A 7,943-nucleotide genomic window follows, 5' to 3' on the forward strand; every position below is an offset into this window, starting at 1 on the left:
AGTAGCCGTAATTTATAAAAAAGGAAATAAGAACGACTTCGGTAACTATAGACCAATATCTATACTTCCGTTTTTTTTTTTTTTTCTAAAGGGTTAGAACGAATAATTCATTGCCACCTCAATCATTTCTTCTTAAAGCATTCTGTGATATCCGATTGCCAGTATGGGTTTACTAAAAATAGATCAACGGAACATGCCTCGCTTGCCCAAAAAGAATATATTTTGAACAGTTCTGAATCACAACGTCTTACTCTTGGTATTTTTATCGACTTTAGTAAAGCATTCGATACTCTCAATCATAAAATACTTTTCGCTAAGCTCGAGCATTGCGGCATACGAGGACATGCCCTCAACCTTATAAAATCATATTTAAGCTCGCGATTACAATATGTTGTCCTAAATCACTCTCGCTCCTATTCCCCTCAAATTTTTAATGGTGTCCCTCAGGGTAGCATTCTTGGACCACTCTTGTTTAATATATATATAAATGACATTTCCAATATTAGTACTCTTGCAAAATACGTTATTTACGCTGACTATACGAGCCTTTTCTTTTCCTCCTCCGACGTTGAACAACTAACTGGCACTGCTACCGAGTATTGACCTTATTAACACGGTGGTCATTAGTCAACTCCTTGAAAATAAACAAAGAAAAAACTAAATCCGTAATATTTCGTCCTAAAGGAAGATTTGTAATGCACCCACCGCCTTTAGTTTTCAGTGACACCGTCATTGAGTACGTAGAAATGTTTAGATCTCTCGGTGTAAGTTTTACTGCAACGATGACATGGGACGCCCACATAAACGAGGTTTGTCTTGCCCTTTCTAAGGTTGTTGGAATTACCTCACGTAATAAGCATGTTCTACCTGAAAAAAAACTAAACTTACTTTGTATTACGCTTTCTTTTATTAGTATTTAAGCTATTGTTTCCTTGTCTGGGGTAATACCACAACATCTAATATTCAGAAGCTTCTGATCTTGCAAAAGAAAATGTTGCGTGCTATTACAAAAGCTCCATATAATTCCCCAACCGGGCAGGCTTACTTGCAGTTTAAAATTGTGCCTGTATATAATTTATTTGAATATAGATTCACGTGTTTTTACAAAAAATATGATAGCAAAAAATTATCATTTTCTTTCACGTATTTTTTCTACTGTGCCCCACAATACGCCTTATGCAACCAGGGGAAAAGAAACGTTTGTTTTGCCTAGATGTAGAACGAACTACGGCTTCGCAATGTTGCTATATATCTTGCCTAAGTTTTTGAATACTCCTCTATGGTGATCACTTGAATGATATGTCTTCTTCTGCCCTTAGGAAGGCTTTTCTATAATTTGTCTGTACTTCTCATTTTGTCTGTACTGTTCATTTTGTATATATATTATTTTTTTACCGCGTTTACACTGCTGACTTGTAAGGGTGGCGAGGCCTGTCAAGCAGTGGACGACACTGCTTTTTTCTTGCCACCCTCAGTTTGTATTTCAAGCTGAAATAAACGCTGATTGATTGATTGATTGATTGATTGATTGAACTCGTCAGGCCAGAAATGTCTTGTTTTCCTTCACCCTACCAAACTTCTGTGTCAAGTAAAAGAAAAAATAAAGAATTCCGGAGGGGGGGAGGGGTTGAAACTCCAACCCCCTCTTGCCGGTCGGTGCGCCACTGCCACGATGCCCAGAAGCTAAGAGTTCATTCCACCATCACTCCACCAGCAAAGCAAACGCTTACGAAAAACGTTGCAATCAGGCCTAAGCAATTCTGAGCCACAAAGACCGCCCTCGGGACCACCACTGGTGAGCAAAGCCATCGGCGGATTCTCAACGGAGGCATAGGGTATCGCAATCGTCCTCTGTTATATCAAGCTGGCCGTATTCGACGTCCCCCTCTAGGCGAAGACGCTCCTGCAAGCCATGACGAAGCGCGACCGTTTGTTCAGCAGCAGCAGCAGCCAACCTTTAATTGCGCACAGAAAGACTAAGCGATTGGTCGGAGACCCATCTAGGAGTCCCCTCCCAATCACCCCTTAGGCGACGGCCAGAATCCCTTGGACTCCAGCGGCGTCCTCGGCCAGTCGGACGACTTGTTCCTGCACCTTAAGGTCGGTGCAGAGAAGAAGAGCTTCCCAGCTCTCTTGGTTGGTGATTTTCTTTAGTAGTGGCTGGGCTTTGCGGTCGAGCCGGCTGCATTCCCAAACAATGTGGCGAAGAATCGCTCTTGCACCGCATAGCTGGCAGTCTCCCTTGTAGCGATCCGGATACCATCGGCTGAGCTGCGCAGGACTATGGTAGGTGCCTGTCTGTAGTCGCCGCCAAGCAACCGCTTCTCTTTTGTCCAGCGAGGGATGCGCCGGAGGGTAGCGCATCCTTTCACCGGGGTAATGATCGAGGATGTCTCGGAACGTAACCAATCTGTCGACCCCCGTCAACGATTCGATGGAGGGGTCCGACATTGCTCCGGCCCGGCGAGTGAGACCTCGGGCCGCGTCGTGAGCCTCCTCGTTGCCGGGGAGCGACGAGTGTGCTGGAGTCCAGATCAGCTTCACCTTCGCAGTCTTTTCAGCATCACCTAGTACTCGAAGCGTAACCGGCGAGATCCGTCCCTTGGCGTATTGGCGAATCGCTATCTGTGAATCGCTGACAATGATTTTAGCGTCTTGCAGCTTGAGTGCCAGAGCGATGGCCACTTCCTCGGCTACCTCCGGTTCTGTCGTCCGGACACTGCAGCTCGCAACGATCTTCCCTTGCTTGTCAACCAGGGCTGCGGCTATGGCATCCCTGTCGTACCTCGCAGCGTCCGTGTAGTAGACGCCCTCCTCCTTTTGTTCAGGGAACCAATAAACGTTTCCCCAATCGCATCCAATAGACGTCAAACAATGTAACTACCTCACACAAGGACGAGAGGCAGGTTGAGCGGGTGTGGCGTTTTTGTGGTTGACGAAAAGCCCAGTGCAATCACTAGAGGTCCAGCACTCTCGAAAGGTTGGTTAGCGCCCTCCGTAACCCCCCACTCACACTGGAAGCGGATCCGCGTTTGCGAAGCGGTTGCGAAAGCGGTTGTATAAAGATCCAGTGCAATTGCACGCGCATTTGATGTCATCGTGTGCGCGTGCAATTGTACTGAATCCTTATACAACCGCGTTCGCAACCGCTTTGCGAACGCGGATCTGCTTCCAGTGTGAATGAGCCCTAACCCCCCATTCACACTGGAAGCGGATCCGCGTTCGCGAAGCGGTTGCGAAAGCGGTTGTATAAAGATCCAGTGCAATTGCACGCGCATTTGATGTCATCGTGTGCGCGTGCAATTGTACTGAATCCTTATACAACCGTGTTCGCAACCGCTTTGCGAACGCGGATCCGCTTCCAGTTTGAATGAGCCCTTAGAGCTGGCAGTGGGCCCTTGCGACGGAATTTGAGGTGCTCGGCCGATTGTTTGTCCGCCCCACACACTCGGCATGGTAAACTCCATGGTCGTGTCGAACCACTACCTGTAGACTAAAGGCCCGTTTACACTCTTGCAACCGAGTACAACCGAGAGAGACCAGACCGGTTTTTAAGCCTCTTGCGATCTCTTAGGACCAGCTCTGCTGCAGGGCATCCGATCCTAAGAAGTCGCAAAAGGCTTATAAACCGGTCTGGCCTCTCTCGGTCTTACCCGGTCGCAAGAGTGTGAACGGCGCTTGACGTTCGAAGAGCTTTCACTTGTGCCTCAAACAGCAAGGTCGCTAAACTCGTCAAACACAAAGATTCTTTGTGTTATGACATAGTGGGGGGGGGGAGGAGCCGCGAATTTTTTTTTTCTCACAACCCCACAGATCTGCTATCTTCGTGATGTTTTTCATTGAAGGTGTGAAAAATCACTACCACTCCCTAGGCGCCGAACAAGAGGAGCACGAGAGAGCACGCAGAGCCAACCGTGGTTTATACTAAGGTCATTGGATCCTGGGAGAGTAGCGCCATTGCCTTCCCTGCCTGCTAGCTGGACACAAACTGATACTAACATACAGACGACCGAACCCTCGCAAGGCGTTCGGCTAATCTGTCTACGTTGCCATGGGAATCGCCATATTGGTCCATTCAGATCTTCGAAGCTTCCAGAGGGTCTTTCTAAACCAGTCGCGTCAAGATCACCATGGAGCGTCATCGTACTGGAAGCGTTCCTCGCCAATATAAGCGTCTTTGGCACTGTGTATGCAATCAACTTTTCAATCATGCCCATCTCCAAGGATTTCCTACAATTACATTGTTTGTCCTGCGTATTTCAAAACCGTAAAATTATTTTTCAGTGCCTCCAAGCACCGACACAGCACGTGCATGGTTGTACGAAGATGTACGCTTGTTTCGCCGGTGTGTGAATAGCAAATCCTCGGTATACAAGAAACGTCTATATCAGGCTACCCCCCGTCACCTACAAATTTAGATCATCTCACCAAGAACGGGGGGGGGGGGGGGGGGGGGGGGAGAGGAGGGTCGAGGAGAAATTGCTCATTTCACGGACCAAGATGGCGACCATAAGGGGAGCTTGGCGCTACTTTCCTCGGATCCAGTGACTTTAGTTTATACGTGTGATATCACGACAAAGATTATCAGCTGCGACCAACATGTTTGATGGTCTCTAAAAAGCACGGCGAAGACTTCGGGAAATTGCATTCTAAAATCAACACCATCTAAGTTGGCAGTCTGATATAGTTCCTATTTCCGACCATTAAGCAGAATTTACTGAAAAACGTCCTTGCCGATCCTTACATCTCTCTCGACCTTATCAAAGTGTAGCCCGACGTGGCTAGGTCAGAACCAGCCAAGTGGCGTTGTTCGTTTTCGGGCGGATTTTAGTTCCGAGCAGTGTTCTCTCTAACGGCAAAATCAAGTGATTTTACTGCTTTTTTTTTTTTTTCTGAATAGTTATTTTTGTCGACGTAGGCTACAGAAAACGTCGGTGTGGTAGGCTCGCCAAGATTATCCAAACTGGGATTAATTCTGCTTTTATCAACGGAAATAAGAGTAATGTCAGGTTGTCAAATTGACGGTGATGTTTTAAGAACGCGATGACTCGAAGTTCGTACACGATCAAAGTTGTCACCGTCGATTCGAACGCGCACCATCGATTTTGTCGTTCACAATAAAGCACTGGATGATTTTTTTAAATTTTATAAACAAGTACAACCAAGCTGGTGCATATTGGGACACACTTGAGCCAGAAATGGCGGAGCGTCGCCGCCAATCTAGATTGTCGCGGCGGTGCGGCGCCGGCATCTATAGACACTTTCAGGCAGCTGTGCATGGGCGCCGCCATAACTGACCTTCAGTTTTTGTTCCCTATTATTCCGTTCAAACCACTTCCTCATTACCACAGTAGGACCGGTTATTACCATTTTAAATGTTACTGTGTCCTTCTCCCCAGCATAAGCCCTTGTGGAGGCTCGTCAACGCCCGCTTCAGTGGCTCGGCATCTCGGTAAGACTAGGTAAGACAAGAGAAGGTCGGCAATGGCGGCTCAATCTGGCGCGCGCTGAAAGCGTCTATATATAGCTCGTTGGAGTTACCTGAACCTCCTGCACCGGTGCAGAAGAGTGTAGGCTGGCGTACTTCCGGTCGTATCTCAATGCACAAACCGGAGGTACACTGCCGTACACCTTTCTGCACCGGTGCAGGAGGTGCGAGTAAATCTAACGAGCCTATCGACAATTGCAAGCATGGCGCCACAAGTGGTGCCCCATGCGTGCAAGCGCGTGCAACGCGCGGGTGAACGTAGCTTTCGCAAGCTCGTAATCGCACGGGCGTGCCTGCTCGAGCAGAGACATGGCGGCGGCCAGTCGCCCAGCTTGCAATCGTCTATAGGCTCGTATGATTTATCAACGCCTAGACCAATGGGAGCGTGCTCGCAAACGGCGGCGCGTCACCGGCAGCCACAGCAGACCAATGGGAACGTCCGCGTGTGGATGCGGGATGCGTCATGAGCCAGAAATGGCGACGTGTCGCCGGCATCCAATACGAGCGCCCGCGACACGATCAAACGAAGACGGTACTTGGATAAGTCAGGATATCCAGCACTCTAGTTCACAATTGATAATCCTGACCCTGACGTCAAGGATAGGAACTATATAAAAGGACGTCACTGAAGGCGCCTGCTCACTACGATTACTAGCACGAGCCTCGCTTGAAAGTGTGACATGGCATATAACGTGCCCGTGCGCAGCAAACACGAGGACGAAGGGAGGACAGGGCACAAACGAGGCGCAATTTCCAACGGATTTTTTACTGAAACGTGTTCCGGTATTTGTAGTCAACGCTCGTCTCAAAACGCAGCACAAAAACACCATATATCACAGAGCATGTGCAGAGTAGAGCAGGGCGTAATCTCGCTCTCAGGAAGGCAAGTTCCTTTTAAATAGCGCTATCAAAGGCGTAGCGAAACACATATCGCCTAAGTAATCAGGGCGTTCAGCTTCTGCAGGCTACGATAACACGTGAAATTGTAGAATTGGAACGGTGGCGTCGAAAGGATGAGCAAGAGGCATAAAGAGTGAAGGGGGGGATCGCTCCAGCCCCCGTCGCCCCCACATCTTTCGAACACAACAGACGTGCACTACACACACCGCCTCTAGGCGACCCCGTAAGCGTTGTTTACAGTGGCGGAAGATGGGCTCTAAAACCGCGTACACCGCGCACGGCTCCACAATATCACAAAGTTCAATCTTCGCCTCAATACGAAGCGAAGATTCTGGCCTCAAATAATTTTTTCCCAGGGTTGTGAAACATCACTTTGTCATCGCCAATAACTTCCAGGAGCGACGATCTTGCGACGAGAAAGTTCAGAGTGTTCACAGCCCGCCTAGGGGCAGTCTATACAGCATTGACTCTACGCAGTGCAAGGATGTAGGGACACGTGGGCGCGACGCCATCAGTGCAGCCGTGAAGCCATTCAATCGGCTGGCCCCACGGCACGGTGCCCCACGGTGTTGCTCGCGCGCGGTCCGATGATGCTCACTACGACTTTTTGTTTCACAATGTCGCTGGAATTGGAGCACCGAGAGAGTTTGGATGATTGACATCTCGTCCCGCGTGACGCCGTCGTCGCGAGAGTCCAATCAGCACACTATGCGAACTTCGGCCCCAACTTCGTGTTTGGCGAGTTTAGCGGCCCAGGCATAGCCTCATCACTAGCGCCACCACACACAAACCACAAGACTTTTTGCCAGCTCCTTGGCGCGTGCCTCCTTTTGACAAGCGTAGCGAAGCGCGTAGCGAAGCTTATTCGCGGTGAGAAGCTCGCAAGCGGCGCTTCTGTTGTTATCACTACGTGCTACCCACGTGGTTATGCTTTAATATTCATAGTGCATAGAAGCTTGGCATTGCACGTGCTTGCACAATCAGTGGAAGTTGAAGTATCCTCACTCTGGATTGTGGAGAAATTCCCCCAGACCGTGATACCTAAACTTCTCGCCGCGAATATATGAGGCTCTAGCCTGCTAAAGTTGTCTTCACGCGCATGTATACCAGTGGCGGGGACTGAATAATCGAGGCACCGACCAGGACGAAAGTTGAATTTATAACGCGCATGCATGCCAAAATGACGTATTGAAGATGGCCGTCAATACGTTAATCCCAATATAACGGCCGACATGGCGCTGGATTCACAGACGGCCGTGGTTGCAGCCAGCGCCGTGAAATAGAGCTGGAGTGGTGCCATGATTGTGGTCACTCTGCCAACTGCACGGCAGAGCCAACGGCCTCGCGCATCTCTTTTGGGACAATGGCTCGACTAGTGACTCTAGGCTACGGTGTAAGATAATGCTCTTCAGGTGAGGACAGCGCGCTCCTCTCGACGTGCCGATAAAGTATAAAGTTCGCTTTTCACTCTCTCTTTCTCTCACTATGGTTTCAAGCGGCGCCGGCAGATGACTCGGCGACCCGTGAGCAGTAGAGCCACTAAATGAGCTGCGCT

Source organism: Ixodes scapularis, unplaced genomic scaffold (genome assembly GCF_016920785.2).
Source record: "Ixodes scapularis isolate PalLabHiFi unplaced genomic scaffold, ASM1692078v2 PGA_scaffold8__174_contigs__length_109621045, whole genome shotgun sequence".
Lineage (NCBI taxonomy): Eukaryota > Metazoa > Arthropoda > Arachnida > Ixodida > Ixodidae > Ixodes > Ixodes scapularis.